Genomic DNA, 19966 nt, shown 5'->3' with positions numbered 1-19966 from the left:
CATGTCTTTCTGTTTCACTTCACTCTTCTTTTCCTTCTGTCTCCTAAAATGTTCAGTGCTGTCCAATCCCTTCATTCCTCCACCATGTCCTGATGCATTGTTCTCTAGGCACAGAGGCCTTTCACATTCCCCAGTATTCTTCCTCCCCACATCTGGCCATTTCCCCACCAATCTCCTAGGACCATCTTCCAAGCCAGACAGTGCTCCGCTGCTCAAAGGATTTTCTTCATCTTCCACTTTCTCCAAGTCTTCCAGCTAGTCATCCTCCCCTTCGGAAACAGGACTCCCTCTTGCTCTCCGTACTCTGGGCTTTCTTGTTTGTCTCATTGGCCTCTGTCTTCTTACTGGTAAACCTTTGTCCTGCTGATCCTTACTCATGGGCCTCTTACAGGGTCTGCCCTGCGCCAAGCACTCTGTTTTAGCTATTAACACATCCACTTTCTTTACTCAAGTGACTTTTCTACAATATCATTTTTTGCCCTACCCTCACATCTGGGCCCCTTCACAATATTTCTTTTTCCGTTGAATACAACCTGGATATTTCAAGCTCAGCATATCCTGAACAATTCATTTTTTCCATCCCATATCCATCTCACCTTTCAAATGTCTCTATGTTTTTTTGGTACTTCTATATTCGTCACAAGCTCCCTGGCCAAAAGACCCAGATTCACTACATATTATTGTGATATCTTCCTTCATCACATTCCATTTGTTACTGGGTCCTGTTGTTTCTTCCTTTAAAATTCTTTTAGGGATCAGGCCCTTTTATTTCATCTCCATTGCTACAACCCTGGTGTCATACGCCAGTTCTGCCCAGTCAGTCACCATCATTCTGCACATTTGCCCAAATAATCTAATTCAAAAGGCCACTTTCTGTATATCCTCCTCAGGATTCAGACCCCTTTTCTCAGATATTAAGACCTTATCCTTACTCAGCACAGACAATTTTGAACATGCATCCTCACTCTTAACAACAAAGGCACATTTGCTATTTACTTTCCTTTTCTTATTATTATGTCTAATATGAATTATTTATATTTTATATCAAGTTTTCAGGGTGTGTGTGTGTGTGTGTGTGTGTAAAACAGATGAGTCTGGCACCAAAGGGTGAACATTGGTCATAGGTTGGGGAAGAGAAACTATAAGAATTTGGTACATTGATATATATTTCTTTTCACACAGGAGTATGTTTTTTCTCATTTGACTCTTTGTAGGAAATACTGCTTTCAAATCAAGGTTTATAATCATGAGGTGTAAGGGAGGGAATTCAGTGATTCCAATTTAAAACTTGTACTCAGGCTTTAAAATGTTTTAAATGTAATAATGTTTAAACATTCTTTAAAAAAAAAAAAAAAACTCTTTCCAAACTAGCAACAGAATTAACCGAGAGCAATGTCAGATATAAAGATTATTTGCAATTTTCATATTATTGTTTCCACATGAGACTGTATTCAAGTTCAAGAATAAATTCAGCAGAAAAATAGGTAGGTTTTGTGAGTATAACTCAGTCAAGATATGTGAAAGGCTTAAAAAAAATTTAATATGTGTAAATGAAAGAGGAGAAATTAAGGGTAAGTCTTTTTAATTTCTATGTGAAAGGTGCTTGACACCGTAGGAAGATCAGAGGGCTAAGAGTGACTTAGAGCAAGGCATTTCATCTCAGCTTGGTGGCTTGAGAGGGTGATTATAACTCTTTCACGTTCCTCTCCAACTCTAAAATTCTATAACTTTTTAAATTTGGCCCTATTACTCACATTCACTTTTCAAATTATTACCACTTGGTTTATTGGAACGACTGAAAAAAGATCCAGTGTGAAAGGCAGATGATAGAAATGGCAAGGGTGGATTGGGCATGGTGGCTCACACCTGTAATCCCAGCACTTTGGGAGGCCGAGGCAGATGGATCAACTGAGGTCAGGAGTTCGAGACCAGCCTGGCCAACGTGGCAAAACCCCATCTCTACTAAAAATACACAAAAAAAAAAAAGTTAGCTGGGCATGGTGGCAGGTGCCTGTAATCCCAGTTACTCGGGAGGCTGAGGCAGGAGAACCTCTTGAACTTGGGAGGCTGAGGTTGCAGTGAGCCAAGATCGTGCCATTGCACTCCAGCTTGGGAGACAGAGAGAAACTCTGTCTCAAAAAAAAAAAAAAGAAAGAAAGAAAAAGAAAAGAAGAAATGATAAGGGCAATGCATGGATTAAACTGAGTGCTTAGGGATCCAGTTCCAGGAAGAAATGCAGGGAACAGAGGCTGCAGGGCTCTGAAAACTGGGTGGTAGTTGATGCATTAAGGAAGAAGACAAGATTCTGAAGTACTATGGAAGTGGAGGAGAGCATCCTATTTGTCTCCAGAATTCTCTGGCTTGGATTGAAGGCATCATGAAGACAGGAGCCGCCCTTTTAGCTCTGGCCCCCAAAGCTCAGAGTTGGGAGGGCCATGTACTATCCCAGGTTCGCCCCTTTCCTCTCTCAAGCCACGCTCTGCAGGGTGAGGACTGTGAAGGCAGCAGGTGGAGGGAGCCTGAGCTCCAGGGCAGGGGACCTCTCTTTCTAAGGTGGTGAGGAAAAGACTGGCTTCTTTTCCTCTGTATCTCCTGCTCGGAGCAGCCACAGTTGCAGGATGTGCACAGCAGAGCTGAGTAACTAAAAGCTCAGCTTTCTGGCTCGAGGATCAAAATGAGGAAAGGAGAAGCTCTGGCCGGGGAGATCCTGGGAAGGGAGGAGCTTGGGAAGACAGCCTCACAGTGTGGCTTGGGCAGAGGAACGGATCAATGGCACAGGTTAAAGGAACTGGACATAGACCTGCACAGGTGCAGTCAACTTAATTTTTAAAAATGAAAATGCAAAGCAATCCCATAGAGGAAGATTAGAATTTGCAACAAAAGATGTTGGGAAAATTAAACACTGTAGGCCAAAAAAGAAAACACACAAACAAAAAGCTAGACCTAAACTTCACACTTTCTATAAAAATTAACTCAAAATAGATCATAGATCTAAACGTAAACTGTAAAACTGCAACATTTCTAGAAGAAAACACAGGAAAAAAATCTTCCTGTGTTAGACAAAAGTTCTTAGACAAGACACCGGATGCGCTGAAAGAAAAAAATTGATAATATGGACTTCATCAAACTTTCAAACTTCAGTTCTAAGTAGGGCTTTGTTAGGAGGATAAAAAGTTGGCTATTGCCTGGAAGAAATATTTACAAATCACGTATCTAAGAAAGAACTTTTATCCACACCATATAAAGAATGCTGCAACCTCAACAACAAGAAAACAGGCAAAACATTTGTTGACACCTCATCAAGGAAGGTATAGAGATAGCAAATAAGCACATAAAAAGATATTCACCATCATTAGCCATTAGGGAAATGCAAATTAAAGCTACAATGAGACATCAATGCACACCTAAGAAGTGGCTAAAATAAAAATACTGCCAGTACCGTGTGCTGACAAGCATGCAGAGCAGCAGGCTTCCTCACGCACTGCTGATGGAAATGGAAAAGAGCATAACCATTTTGCAAAGTGGTATGGCTGTTTCCTACACAGTTAAAAACATACTTACAATGCAATCCAGGCCTCCTGGGTATTTATGCTACAGAAGTGAAACACACAGTCACACAGGAATGTGAACACAGATGTTCATTGCTGCTTCATGTGTAGAAACCACACAAAAATCCTTTAACCTGTGAATAAATAGACAAACTGTGATACAAAACAAAGAAACAAATTATCAATGCAGGCAACAACTTAGGTGGATTTGCAGGGCTTTATGCTGAATGAAAAAAAAATCTCAAAATGGTGCCACCAACATTATTCTACTTACATACCATTTTTTGCTTTTTTTTGAGACAGAGTCTCACTCTGTCACCCAGGCTGGAGTGCAGTGGCGTGATCTCAGCTCACTGCAAGCTCTGCCTCCTGCATTCACGCCATTCTCCTGCCTCAGCCTCCCAAAGTAGCTGGGACTACAGGCACCCGCCACCATGCCTGGCTAATTTTTTGTATTTTTTTAGTAGAGATGGGGTTTCACCATGTTGGCCAGGATGGTTCGATCTTCTGACCTCATGATCTGCTCGCCTCGGCCTCCCAAAGTGTTGGGATTGCAGGCGTGAGCCACCACACCCGGCCCTTACATACCATTCTTGAAGTGTAAAATTAGAGTGTGAAGACCTAGCAGCTGGTGCCGAAGGTCAGAGTCAGGGAGAAGGCGTGACTGGAAGGACAAAGGGGCATCTTTGCACTGCTCTTTTCAGTCACACCTTCTCAGAGACTGATGAAGCAGTTCTGTACCCTGATTCTAACTGGGACCGGGTAGTGATGGCTGAACACATCTACAGAAACCTGTGGAAACATCTTTATCCAGGAAGATTTTCAAAGGAAGACAGAAAAAGAACTATACACACAAAACGAAAGACAGAAAGAAAAAACTGAACTTAAATGCTGTTGAAATCTGTATGTACATGTGTTAATAGTATTGTACCTCTTAACAGCTTCCTCATTTGGACCATGCACTGAGGTCCTGGAAGATATTTTCATTAGGGGACACTGGCTTAAGAATATGCCAGAATTAAGTCTGGGCACAGTGGCTCATGCCCGAATCCCAGCGTTTTAGGAAACCAAAGCAGGAGGATCCCTTGAAGCCAGGAGTTCCAGATCAGCCTGGGCAACATAGCAGACCTCATCTCTACAAAAAATTTAAAAATTAGCTGCGCATGGTGAGGGGTGATTGTGGTTCCAGCTACTCAGGAGGTTGAGGCAAGAGGATCGCTTGTTCCTGGGAGGTCGAGGCAACAGTGAGCCATGATCACACCACTGCACTCCAGCCTGGGAGACAGAACAAGTCTGTCTCTCCAAAAAAAAAGAATACACCAGAACTCACTATACCGTTACCATTTTGCAATGTCTGGGAGGCAACATATATTTCAAAAGAAAAGCTACAATAAAAAAAAAAAAGAAAGGGAAAATGAATACTTAGGGACAATTAAGAGTCTACCACATTCAATAAAATGACTTTACTGAACAAGGTCACATTTTCAATTTTCATATTTCCCTAACAGTACAGCAGCTTAAATGAAATTGCATTTAATAATATGTGAATATCAGAGAAAACCAGGTAATTTAAAATTAAATTGCCAACTAAATATCTTAGTAGGATGCCAAATAGTAATTATCCTATTATCACCTTTTTATTACATCTTGTTTAGTTTTAAGTTTTACTACTTAAAATTATTAGCATAGGTTCCTTAAAGTCAGTATGTTACTACATGCTTTTCCGTTTCTGAAAGAATTCTTCTTAAGAAAAAAATTAGTTGAAAAATTTAATATGTCTGTATTAACTAATCAGGCAAGATATCAAATTTTGTGAGGAATATTTTACTCCTAAGATTCTAATGCATCATGTTAAGCTTTATCCACAAAGATTTTCAAAGGAAGACAGAAAAAAATCTATTTCGTATTCAACATTCTGTCAAGGACTCCATATAAACTTCTCTGAAATGAAACATTTTCATTTTCAGACCGTGTGAATAACTGGTTGAATCTGGACACTAAACCCTGACCTCGGGTCCTTAGGTATTTTTCACATGTTTCAGACGTGATTGATTGCCTGTTGAGTTCAGTTATTCCTCCAACGCCTGTGGGATTCTGAAGAACCCTAACATTTGCAGGAAGTGACCTTGCTCCCACTCCATCATGCAACAGCTGTCAGAGATGTTTCTGTGGCCCACTCTGTCAGACGAGAAGATGGTTTATCAGGTGAAACCTCTGTTGTTGGACAGTGAAATTGCAGGGCTTCATTCTTTTAAGACTCTTATTTTGGCATAAAAGAAGATTCCAGGTGACAATAACAAAGATAAGTGTTAGTGGTTACAATGTGAGATTTATAGATGGTGTCTGTGTCCTGCAGTAGTGGAGATAGTTAAGATACATAAATCCTACAAATCCTACATTTTTGCTGTATTGATAAATATTTGGATGGAAACCAGGAAACATTTTCATTGTCAATTACTTGACATTAGACTGAAAATTCCTCATGGACAAAACCTCTTACGAATCCAGTTGCCCCAGCCTTGTGCACACAAGATGGCACTAGCTTGGGGGCCTGAATGGGGTTACACTGGTGAGCAAACTAATGAGAGGAAACCTAAGGGAAAGGGGGTTATCAGTTGCTTTTTCTTCCCAGCACATGAAATGTACGTTTAGGTCATACTATTCAGTTTCAACTCAGGTAAGGAAGAATAGCCTAGGTGAATATATACATTTCCATTAAAAAGTAATCTTAATGCTTCTCTTTCATACCCCTGGTTTTCCTCAAGCATTTGGTGTTTTCTGCCTACCTGTCACATTGATAACTAAGTGATTAAAATGTATGGCATATGTAACTGGCATAGGTTTCCTTGACAACTGTGTAGGTCTCCTTCCTCATAGTCCATTCCTAGAATGAGGGTTCCAGAAGTAGCTCTCTGAGAATGAGAGTGGAGAGCGCAGCGGGTGTGGCCTGTAGGGTGACTGACTGAAGAGCAGGCCGGCTGGAGGCTGGGAGTCCACAGTTTTCCAGTTTCAGGAGCATTTTTCTCTGTGGCCCAAGGGCTTGAGTGCATTTCTTCTTCAAAGAGAGCTGCTCTTCGCATGTTATATTTTTGCCTCCTTGCCTTTTGAGGAAGTTCTGCATTACCCAAGGCTGTGCTCAGCCTTCTTTTAGAGTCCAACGTCGCACCAGGAGCTTTCGACACGTAGAGCACCTGCTTTACTTCCAGGACACTTCTCCAGGCTTAATTCTGGGGACAAAGGCCCACGGTAGCCAGGCACCATTTTGAATCAGTACCAGTCTTTGTCCTGTAATTCCTTTCTACAAATTGGAGTTATACTACTTTACAGATTATGTCTGTATCCCCATGCCATTGACTTTATTTTCTAAAAGGCATTTCTAATAGACGCATGGTATTCTATTTACTGTTACTACCAAAGTTTATTTAGTTATGCTCCCATTAGTGACCACTTAAAAGTATCCCCAATTTTATCATATTTAACATTGTAATGAAAAGCTTTATATAGAAATAGTTGCCCATCTATAATTATTTCGTAGAAATGGAACTGTTGTTACAAAGTGAATGAACAATTTGATTGTAACACAGATTGACAAATTGTATTCTAATAGTTTATACAAAGTTACCCTCCCACTAGCAGTCTAAGAGGCTCCCTTTTTCCCCATTTTCTTCTGTTCACTTTATTTTGGTTTTTCTCCCCGTCAATTGTATCAGTAGAAAATAGTATCACTTTATTTAGACTTTTTTATTACTTATGCAATTAAGGTTTTTGCATTTATAGGCCACTTATATACAATTTGTGAATTGGCAATGCTATCTCCTTTTTTAAACAGAGAAATTATAATTCTTTATACTGATTTGTAAGAGCACCTTATGGAAAAGAATATTGACACTCAGTCTTGTTTATAACAATGTTTGTTTAGTCAAGTCTATTTTTGTTTTGCTTTTCTTTTTTAAAAATACATATTTCACCAACAGCATGCAGGCTGAGAGTGAAATCAAGAACACAGTCCCACTTACAATAGCCACAAAGAAAATAAAATACCTATAGGCATACAACTAACCAAGGAGATGAACGATCTCTACGAGAAGCACAAAACACTGCTGAAATAAGAGGTGAGATGACACAAATGAATGGAAAAATATCCCATGCTCAAGGACTGGGAAAACTAAAACTGAACCAACTGTTCCATAGACAGTTTTATTATGGTGTTTGGTTTTTTTTGTTTGTTTTTTTGTTTTTTGTTTCTGAGATGGAGTCTCTGTCACCAGGCTGGAGTGCAGTGGTGCGATCTCAGTTCACTGCACTCTCCACCTCCCGGGTTCAAGCGATTCTCCTGCCTCAGCCTCCCAAGTACCTGGGATTACAGGCGTGTGCCACCATGCCTAGCTAATTTTTATATTTTTAGTAGAGATGATGCTTCACCATGTTAGCCAGGATGGTCTCGATCTCTTGACCTCATGATCTGCCTGCCTCGGTCTCCCAAACTGCTGGGATTACAGGCATGAGCCACCATGCCCAGCCTAACAGTTTTTTTCTTTTTAATAAACATAGAAATTGACCCTTCTGGTCTTAAAGCTTGAAACTTATATTTGTTTTATCTGAGTTCCTTCCTGAGGAAATGACCTTCGGGCCTCTCACAAAAAGCATCAAAGAACTGAAACTCGCTAGATCATGACATCCAGACAATGAGATGCTGGACCCCTCATTCATCGCGACTGCTTCCTGACACCTCCCTAGTTCCTGTTTTCTTACACAATGTTACATTCCTTCCCTGCTATATAAACCCCTGGTTTCAGTAGGTCAGAGAGACGGATTTGAGACTGAGTTCCCATCTCCTCTGCTGCAGCACCGGATTAAAGCTTCTTCCTTGGCAATACTTGCTGTCTCAGTCATTGGCTTTCTGTGCAGCACGCAGCAGGACCTAGACTGAGCAGCTGGCGTTTCAGTACCAAAACCACTATTGTAAAAATGGCCGTATTGCTCAAAGCACTTTACAGATTCAATGCTGTACCTATCAAACTACCAACATCATTCTTCACAGAATTAGAACATTTACTTTAGAAAGTTTACTAAAATTAGAAAACTACTCTAAAATTTGTATTGAACCAAAAAGAGCCTGAACAGCCAAAGCAAGCCTAAGCAAAAAGAACAATGCCAGAGGCATCACTCTTTCCAACCTCATACTATACTATAAAGCCACAGTAACCAAAACAGCATGGTGCTGCTACGCAGACACATAGAGCAATGCAAAAGAATAGAAAACTCACCAATAAAGCTACATAGCTACACCCATCTGATCTTTGACAAGGCCGACAAAAACAAGCAATGGGAAAGAATTCCCTATTCAATAAACACAGCTGGGATAACTGGCTAGCCATGTGTAGAAGGATGAAACTGGACCCCTCCCTTTCACCTCATACAAAAATTAACTCAAAATACATTAAAGATTTAAATGTAAGACCTCAAACTATAAAAATTCTGGAAGGCAACCTAGGAAACATTCTTCCAGACATCAGCCTTGGCAAATAATTTTTAGCTAAGTCCCCGAAAGCACTTGCATCAAAAACAAAAAATGGACAAGTGGGACCTAATTAAACTCCAGAACTTTTACAAAGCAAAATAAACGAGAGTAAAAATCAGCAGAGTAAACAGACAGTCTAGGGAATGGGAGGAGATATTCACAAAGTATGCACTTGACAAAGGCCTAATATCCAGAATCTATAGGGAACTTAAACAGTTGAACAAACAAAACCCAATTAACCCCATTAAAAGATGGGCAAAGACATGAACAGACCCTTCTCAAAGAAGACATACATCAAATGCGTGAAAAAATTCTCAGCATCACTAATCATCAGAGAAATCCAAATCAAAACCACAGTGAGATACCATCTCATACCAGTCAGAATGGCTATTATAAAAAGTCAAAAAAACAGATGCTGGCAACATTGTGGAGAAAAGGGAAAGCTTGTACGCTGTTAGTGGGAATGTAAATTAGACCAATCCACTGAGGAAGCAGTCTGGAGATTTCTCAAAACTTAAAAGAAAGCTACCATTTGACTGAGCAATCCCATTACTGGGTATACACTCAAAACAAAATAAATCATTCTGCCAAAAACACATGTACACTCAGACGTCCACTGCATCAGTATTCACAATAGCAAAGACATGGAATCCACACAGGCAACCATCAGTAGGAAACAGGACAAAGAAAATGTGGTACATATACACCATGAAATACTATATGCCATAAAAAAGAATAAAATCATATTCTTTGCAGCAACATAGATGGAGCTGGAGGCCATCTAAGGAAATGAATGCAGAAACAGAAAACCAAATACCACATGTTCTCACTTAAAAATGGAAGCTAAGCATTGAGCACGTATGGACATAAATATGAGACACAATAGACACTGTGGACTACTAGATGGTGGAGGGAGGGAGGGAGGTTAGGTTAAAAAAGACTACCTATCAGGCACTATGCTCACTACCAGGGTGACGGGATCCATACTTCAAACCTCAGCATCACGCAATAGTCCATTGTAACAAATCTGCCCACGTACCTCCTATATCTAAATTGCAAGTTGAAATTTTTTAGAAAAGAAAAAGCCCTATACAATAAAAATACATATTTGGTTTGAGATAAGTCAAATATTTTCCAGTATGTTAGTTAATTTAGAAAAATATTTCACTGATTAAGCCATTCAAATATTATTTTAGTTTTACATGTGACATAAAAAAGGGAATCTGATGTGTGTATGTATCTGAAATATTTATCCAATTTCCTCTCGTGGTTTATTAAATTTTTCATCATTTTCCACGTGTTTAAAATGCCACCTGCACACTATACATATGGCATACATATTAATATTTTTCTAAAATGTATCAGGTTCCAGTGACCTATCTATTCTCCAACTAATGTCATAATCTGGCAAGGCCAGATTATGTACTTAGCTCAAATCTTACTCGGATAGCAGTGGGAGGGCGTGTATCAAAAGGCTAAGACCAGGTAGGAAAGCAGGAAGCAAAGTTGTAAACATCATCAGACATTCAGGAGCTGGTCGGAGGGTGTGCGTGTCTGAACTCAGCCTCCGCCCTCCCTTGCAGGCTGCAACAGTCTCAAACTGTGCCAGTGGGTTCTCCAGAGCTACGGGTAAATGTGGTTTTGCCCTACACTCAAAACCCACTTGATATGTCTCTCTCTTTCTGTTATCTCCTGGGTCATTTCTGTATCTCTACTCAGACCTTTGAGTAGCTGTTTGGCTGCACTGAGTTCCCCATTTGGCCTTTGCTCCATAGATGTCCCCTTTGAATAATCTGTAGGTCTATGTGACCTCCATCTAGTACCCTCTTACCCAATATCCCATTTCAGGAGGAAAACCATATAGGTAATAGCATATAAAAAATGTTAAACAACAGAAAATCCTTTCTTAAAAAGATACTACTGATTGGGGTATGGGGAGGTTGGTGAATGAGAGATGGTAATTTCTATAGGGAGGGCAGAGAAAGCAGTTACCTCCTGCAATTCTGCCCAGGACAACAGGACAAGAGATGGTATCACTCACTGATTTAGAAAATGCATAAGAAAGAATCAGCCTCATACTTAAGGATCATAAGTTCAGTTTTGTGTATGTTAAGATGGAATTGCCTTCTGGTGATTCCCTAAAAGGCAGTTAAATATGTGAAGCTGTAGAAAGAGAGTTGGAGTAAGGAACATATTAGCGGTAGTTGAACCCATAGCAATGGATGAAATCACTTAGATAAATCTCATGGAATAAGAAGAGGGGAAAGGCATATATGGAAATCTAACTTTGCAAGTGTGGGCAAAGGAAAGGGAGCATAATAAAGTGTCTGACGAGCAGTGGTCAAAAACTCAGGAGTAGGATAGCAAATACTATCATAAAAGCCAACCAAGAAGACAGTACTCAGAAGGAGGGAGTGATAAACAGCATCAAATGCAAATAGCATGTAAACTGCCATGTGTTCATCAGAATAGGCCACTGGAAAGTTCCATCGGTGACATGGGAGAAAGGGCTTTCTGCAAAATTACTCAGCCAGAAAGCTGGATTAAACAGGAAATGATGAAAGGAGGCATTACAGGCTATTCTTTAGATTAGATTGCCCGCATTAGTAGGTTAAAATGTTGAGGGGGAGAATGTTTATCATTAAAAAATAAAAAAGATGTTGTTTGTACATTGAGTAGCATAATCTATCAATGAAGCAGAGATTGAAGATGTGGAAGAAAATGAGTATCATGAGAGAGGCTATTCTCCCAGGAAGTCCAGATGAGACACACAGAGAACAGGGGTTGGAAGTGACCCAAAGACGCAATGAAGGATGGCAGCTCCTCTCAGGCCTGAGGAATGATTTGGCGTTGATGAATGGAACAATGGTAGCATCTTAAAGAAGAAGGATTTAATCTTTAGCAATATGGAGTGAGAGTAAAAATGTTTTATCAGTCCTAAACCAAAAATAAGTTACAGTGATGAGAAGTATGTCGTTAACAGACTCACTCATTTCTTCAAGTCACATTGATTATCTACCACGTACTAGACACTACTATTTAGACATAACAATTAAAATCTGGCCTATAAATTAATGAGAAATTAATTATGAAAAATAACATTTTAAAATAATAAGTCTTTGGTGTGATGAGTGTTACCAAAAAAGTGGTATGAGAAATCAGGTTTGATGACTTTTTTTATAATTTTTTTATTGAAAAATAAAAGCTGTATATATTTATCATGTACCACATGATGTTTTAAAATATATACACATTTTATAATGGCTACATTGAACTAAAATAATTCCGATACTACCTCTTTCTTTCATATTGTTACCACAAGGAGAGTTGGAGCTGAATGCTTGGCTATTCGCACTGAACTCTCCGTGCGTCCAGTCCTCAAGTACAACATACAGTCACAGGCAGAGTGAGACATCTGAAATCACAGAAATGTCTGAAATAGTTGCTGGCCCAAAACTACTTTGATGAGAGAACAGATGGGTGACAGCCTGGAGTTTCTATAAGCAGTTAGGAAAAATAGTCAATGTTAGCAAACAACATCCATAGTAACAAGCCTGAAACCGCCAAGAGAATATTTTTCATTACTGATGTGTAAACATTTGCCAAAGTTATGACGAGCAGAAGCTGCTTCTCCTAACCTCGTGGTGCCCACTCCGCTGAGTGTCTTTCCGAAAGCGTTTCACTGAGCTCATGGGACCTGTAAAACATCTCGTCCAGGGAGCCTTACCTTATCAAAGAGTATGCAACACTTTATCTAATGGGGTGTGCTTCTAGGATATGTGTCCCCAGACGTACAGGCTTCTTCCTTTCAGGTTCCTGAGGGAGACAACAGAAAAAACAAAATATTAGTGGATTCATAAGAATTAGTACAAAAGCCCCGAAAAACAAAAATTGATTTTGTTTCCAAGGTAGGATTTGAGAAAAGAATAATAAGCAATTATTTCTGTTTGTAATGATATTTACGTGAATTCCCCTTCTACCGGTTTTCTACTGATACTGGAACAAAGTACTACAGAGCTCGTGACACAAACCACCAGGAATATATTATCTTCCAGTACTGTAAGTCGGAAGCCCAACAAGGATCTCCTGGGCTAAAATAATGAATTAGTTGGACTGTGTTCCCTTCTAGGGGCTTTAGGGTGGGTCGATTTTCTTGCGTTTTCCAGTTTCTGGAGGCCAACAACGTTCCTTGGCTCAAGGCCTCTTTCCTCCATCTTCAAAGACAGGAACGTTGTATCTCTCTGTCATTCTCACATCAGCACGTCTCCTTCTGACTCTGTCCTCTGACTCCTTCTTACACCTTTAAGGACCCTTGTGAATCCACTGGGTAGGACCCTCTCCCTAACTCAACGTCATTAAGTTTAATTACATCTGAAAGTCTTTCTGTCATGTAGGGTAACATATTCACAAGTTCTAGGGTCCTGCCTACCGTGGCCCCATTGCTTAATTAAAAAGTTGATAACACATAAAATGGAAAAAATACAAAAATAATTTAGTCAGTCTCAATTATTTTAACATGTATGTTAAAAGTAGATTTTTATCAGCGGGATGGATCCAAGCTGTATATTGTACGTGGCCTTTCAGTACTCTTCTACTGGAATAACAACTATGGAAGCTAAAAAGCATACAAAAAGATGGTGTAGGAAATGGTCAGTGCACAAGACCAGAAACTATATACCTGTGTAGTGGTATTGGCCTTTTTTTTTTTTTTTTTTTTGAGAAGGAGTCTCGCTCTTTCACCCAGGCTGGAGTGCAGTGGCGCGATCTTGGCTCACTGCAAGCTCCGTCCCCCGGGGTTCACGCCATTCTCCTGCCTCAGCCTCTCCGAGTAGCTGGGACTACAGGCGCCCGCCACCACGCCTGGCTAATTTTTTTTTGTATTTTTAGTAGAGATGGGGTTTCACCGTGGTCTCGATCTCCTGACCTCGTGATCCGCCCGCCTTGGCCTCCCACAGTGCTGGGATTACAAGCGTGAGCCACCGCGCCCGGCCAGTATTGGCCTTTTTATGTGCTGTGAAAACTAGGAAAAGTCATAATTTTAAAGGTCTTTTAAATATGGAAAGTGGGGTATATTAGGCATCATTATTGGCATATACATAGATACTTTGTAAATATAATTTCTCACTCTGCCCACTCAAAACATTATAAAAATCACATGAGAAATCTGCATGTGAAAGTTCTTTGTAAATTGTAAAACACCATATAATTATGAGGGATTTTTACAAGTTTTTGAAAGCTTTTCACATGTATTAATTATCATTGATTCAAAGAGAGTTACGATGTACGTAGGACAATTGTTATCATTCTCTTTTCAATTACACAGCAATTGAGACTGACAGGATGTTTGTTGTCCCAAGCCAAAACGGTAACAGATTTGAGATTCCAGTGCTCCGTCAACGGGATTCTTTGCCCTCACCTCCTGGGTATGCACTCCTACATCCGCTTCTAAATTAAGGGATTAAACACTCGGGAAAAAAGCACACAATATAATTTCAGTCTATGATTGAAAGCTTGGCCTCTAACAAAATGACGACTTGAAGAATCATGAGAAAGAAAGAGACTGCCAATGTGAGCAGAGGAAACTTGTTAAGAGTGACTTGACAGGAAAGAAAAAATTTTAGATGTAATTAATTTCAAAGATTTATAATCAGCCTATGGGTTTGCAGAGGAGTAGACCAGTAATCCTGACAATTTGAAGTTAGATTTAGTGTTTGCTTTTGTGTAGTGTTAGAAAAAATTGTGTAGAATGTAGAACTATGCCAATATAGTGATATCTGTTGTACAATGAAGAAAAATTCCCACATGTCATCACAGAAGTATAAGATACTCAATAATAATTAGTGACTAATTATCAGAGAAATGCAAATCAAAATCACAATGGTATATCACCTTACTCCCATTCAGACGAATACTACCAAAATAAATAAATAAAATCACAAGTATTGACAAGAATGTGGAGAAATCGGGACTCTTGTGCACTGTGGGGATTGTAATATGGTGCAACAGCTATGGAAAGTGAATTATTAAGGATTTACCTAAAAAGACTCAGTTATTCCAAAGTAATCATTTAAAATCGAATGGGGGGTGTATTTTAAATAGATTCCATATTTAAACTGAAGGGAGACAGTTGAAACTGGAAAAAACTGTAATATTGTTCACTGAAAATTCTAAATTATTCAGCTATCTGTTTAAACATTGGCTCAAAAGCTACAGTGGTTTTTCAAAAAAGTGAATATATGATCTAGCAATCTCACTTCTGAATATATACCCAAAAGAATTAAAAACAGGGTCCTGAGGTCTTTCACACCTACATTCATAGCTGTACTATTCACAACAGCCGAAAGGTGGAAGCAACCTAAATGTTCATCAGCAGATGCATTGATAAACAAAATGTGGTATAGGCACACAGTGTGATACTATGCAACCTTAAAAACGAAGGAAATTATTTCACATGCTATGACATAAATGAACCTCGAAGACTGTGCTAAATGAAATAAGTCACTTACAAAAAGGCAAATACTGTATGATTCCACTTATACAAGGTATTTAAAGTAGCAAAATTTATTGAAACACAAGATAGAATAGTGGTTACTGGGGTTGGGGAGAGTTGAAAAGTGGGAGTTGTTGTTCAATGATTATAAAGTTTTACTTTGGCAAGATTATTCATGTGAATATACTTAACATTACTGAACTACACACTTTAAAAAGAGCCCAAATAGCCAAGGCAATCCTAAGCAAAAATAACAAAGCTGGAGGCATCACATTACCAGACTTCAAACTATACTACAAGGCTACAGTAACTAAAACAGCATGATACTGGTACAAAAACAGACACATAGACCAATAGAACCAAATAGATAATCCAGAAATAAGACCAGACATCTAAATCATCTGACCTTTGACAAATATGACAGAAACAAGCAATGGGGAAAAGACTTATTCAATAAATGGTGCTGGGATAACTGGCTAGCCATATGTAGAAGACTGAAACTGGATTCCTTCTTTACAGCATACACAAAAATCAACTCAAAATGGATTAATGCCTTAAATATAAAACCCAAAACTATAAAAACCCTGGAAAATAACCTAGGAAATACCATTCTGGACATAGGAAGTGGCAAAGATTTCATGACAAAAACACCAAAAGCAATTGCAACAAAGCACAAATTAACAAATGGGATCTAATTAAACTAAAGAGCTTCTTCACAGTATAAAAAACTATCGTCCAGGCACGGTGGCTCACACCTGTAATCCCAACACTTTGGGAGGCCGAGGCAGGCAGATCACGAGGTCAAGAGATCAAGACCATCCTGGCCAACATAGTGAAACCCCGTCTCTACTAAAAATACAAAAATTAGCTGGGTGTGGTGGCACATGCCTGTAGTCCCAGCTACTCCAGAGGCTGAGGCAGGAGAGTGTCCAGAGTGACACTCCAGGCCGCTGTGTGGATGCAAGGACCCACTCTCCTCCTGCTGCAGACATAGAAAGGGTTCTCCTCATAGGCACAGCCACCAACCTGGAGAAGTAAAGGAGAGTGAGGCTGGGCACGGTGGCTCACACCTGTAATTTCAGCACTTTGGGAGGCCAAGGCGGACTGTGTCTCTATAAAAACTACCAAAAAAAATTAGCCAGGTGTGGTGACACATGCCTGTAATCCCAGCTACTCCAGAGGTTGAGGCACAAGAATCACTTAAACCCAAGAAGCAGAGGTTGCAGTGAGCCAAGGTCACACCATTGCACTCCAGCCTGGGTGACAGAGTGAGACTCTGTCTCAAACAAACAAACAAACAAAAAGAGTGAGAGAAGTGAGAGAAAAGTAGAGTATTGAAGATTTATCTGACAAGACTCAGTTGTTCCAAAACAATCCTTTAATATCTAATAGGGAGTTGTATTTTAAGTACACCCCATGTTAAACTGAAGGGAGACAGTTGAAACTGAAATATTATTAACTAGAAATTCTAAATTATGCAGCTATCTGCTGAAACATTGGCAAGAGCAGGCCCATAATAGAGAATAACAAAATTGTACATTCTGTGGATACCTAAGTTGGAGTGCATGTTAAATGGGTATTCTCTGTCTCCGTTTTGACTGAGACCCCAAGATAGTAACTGTCAATGCTACTCATATTGCAGAACAATCTGTGAATCCATCAAAGCAGACCTTGGCAAGGAGGTGGCTGGGAATAATTTGAGGACCATTAGAAGACCACTTGCCTCCATTCTTTTAGGAATATTGGAGAGGAAATTAGAAAGGTTTTTTGTGGGAAAGATATTGGTATGCTGCTGTTCCACTACTTGACCTCCAGGACTTTTCTGAGGGACAAAGATGCCTGCTAGGGATTCACTTTACATCTGTGTCAGGAGATGATGGGTCTGTGTTAGTCTGTTTTATGCTGCTGTAATAGAGTACAAAAGACTGGGTAATTTATGATGAACAGAAGTTTATGTGGTTCATGGTTCTGGAGGCTGGAAGTCCAAGAGCATGATGCCGGCATCTGATAAGGGCCTTCATGCTGCATTATGTCATAACGGAAAGTGGAACGGCAAAAGAGGTCAAGAGCAAGGCAAGAGGAGGCTGAACTTGCTTTTATAACAAGCCTACTCTCTTAATAATGAACCCACTTCCACGACAATGGTGTTAGTCCATTTATGAGGGCTCTGCCCTCTTAAAGGTCTCATGTCTCAAAACTGTTGCACTGGCAAATAAGTTTCCAACACATTCAGACCAAAGAAGAGTCCTCAGATCCACCCAGAGTCCAGAGGTGCCCACTGTGGAGTGGGCAGATCGGTCTCATTTAACCCCTTGTTGTGACTTGCTGGCACCTGTTCCTAGAGCCCATGGCTCTGACCATTTGACATGCATTTGAAGTCCTTACCAGTAGTGTCCTCTTTATTGTGATTCCAGATGTGGCAGACAGAAACAGATAGAAAGTGTGCCAGTTTGGGGTTCATCTCAGATGCTACCCAGGAAGACTACCCAGAAGGACTTGTCAAGGGAAGGGTGAGTCAGTAGCTTCCTAGGAGCTGAGGGAGGAGACAGAAATGGTTGAGGTAAAGAGATACAACCCTGCATTTCTAGCACCACGACCAGAATGGAAGCAATACTTGACTTCCTGAATGTTCAAGGGCATATGCTCTATGTGACACCAGGTGTAAAAAGAGGGTGCAACTGTTGAAATTCAACAATCACTGGAGTTGAGCATCGTGGCTTACTCAGTTCCTGGGGAGGAGGGGTGTGCTCACCTGCTAGGCTTGCATTGCAACAACTAGCATTTCCTGTTCTCTCTGCCCACTAAGACAGAGCTAGAAGAAGAAGGGAAAACTGCTGCATTCAGAAAGTGGAAACATTTATGGAAGCAGAGATTTTACTATGTCCCCCAAAGAAAAACTTGGTAGACTGAAAATAGCTGCCAATGTCCGCCATGTGAATTAGCATGAACCACCCCAATTAAATAGAGAAATATTTCAACAGTGATTCCAAACATACATACCACATTGAATGTGTTCATATGAATTTTAAGTAGTCTGCTCTCCAGAAAGCACTAAGGGCTGCTTTGTACAGCACAAGAAATGGCCCTGAATGCCAAAAAGTTCTTTCAAAAACCACGAAACTACTTGATATACAGTTTATCTGAAAAAGATTCCCACAAGGCATAAACTGAATTCCTCAAACACACTGCCAATAGATGAAGAAAACAGTGGTTTAATAAATGCTGCATTCCTTTCTATAAAAGTATATCCAAAAGGAAAAAGTTGAAATTAAAGATGTTATATTAAAATATGCCATTGTAAGTTGAAACATTTTTGCATAAATTTAAAAAATTCTCATATTCAGAGAAAGAAGTACGTGAGAAATTATCCATGAAGTGGCTGATATGGCATTCTGAATTTTAAAATTGGGTATAAAGAAAACAAGTTATTTTAACTTCAAAATGACTATTCTTAAAATTAAGCCCACCTTATACACAGAAGACTTGGAAATTTAGGGCCCATCAACAAAAAGGGAAAAGTAGATTTATTCAATCAGTCCATTGGTTGCATTTGATTATTTTACAAAACTTTAAAAATCATTAAGAATTGAGGTTGTCTTTTTAAAAAATCATTCCTGAAATGTGTGTAGAATTGTGATGCTATCATGCTACCTAACTTCAAACTATACTACAAGGCTACAGTAACCAAAACAACATGGTACTGGTACCAAAACAAATATATAGACCAATGGAACAGAACAGAGGCCTCAGAAATGACACCACACATCTACAACCATCTGATCTTTGACAAACCTGACAAAAACAAGGAATGGGGAAAGGAGTCCCTATTTAATAAATGGTGCTGGGAAAACCAGGTAACCATATGTAGAAAGCTGAAACTGGATCCCTTCCTTACACTTATACAAAAATTAATTCAAGATGGATTAAAGACTTAAATGTAAGACCTACAACTATAAAATCCCTGGAAGAAAACCTAGGCAATACCATTCAGGACATAGGCATGGGCAAAGACTAAAACACCAAAAGCAATGGTAACAAAAGCCAAAATAGAAAAATGGGATCTAATTAATCTAAAGGGCTTCTGCACAGCAAAAGAAACTACCATCAGAGTGAACAGGCAACCTACAAAATGGGAGAAAATTTTTGCAATCTACCCATCTGACAAAGGACTAATATCCAGAATCTACAAAGAACTTAAACAAATTTACAAGAAAAAAACAAACAACCCCATCAAAAAGTGGGCAAAGGATATGAACAGACACTTCTCAAAAGAAGACATTTATGCAGCCAACAGACACATGAAAAAATGCTCATCATCACTGGCCATCAGAGAAATGCAAATCAAAACCACAATGAGATACCATCTCACACCAGTTAGAATGGCAATCATTAAAAAGTCAGGAAACA

General features: G+C 39.6%; 1 long non-coding RNA gene across 1 annotated transcript in view; it reads right to left on the bottom strand.

Moving 5' to 3' along the window:
- LOC105740081 overlaps positions 1 to 19966 on the bottom strand; it is an 89529-nt gene that overhangs the window by 45157 nt on the left and 24406 nt on the right. The window contains exon 5 of the long non-coding RNA XR_001116092.2: positions 12797 to 12885. This is a non-coding gene — a long non-coding RNA (uncharacterized LOC105740081). The remainder of the gene's footprint in view (positions 1 to 12796; positions 12886 to 19966) is intronic.

Source organism: Nomascus leucogenys, chromosome 7b (genome assembly GCF_006542625.1).
Source record: "Nomascus leucogenys isolate Asia chromosome 7b, Asia_NLE_v1, whole genome shotgun sequence".
Lineage (NCBI taxonomy): Eukaryota > Metazoa > Chordata > Mammalia > Primates > Hylobatidae > Nomascus > Nomascus leucogenys.
Note: the sequence above shows the minus strand (reverse complement) of the source record. Positions and strands in the feature narration are given on the sequence as shown.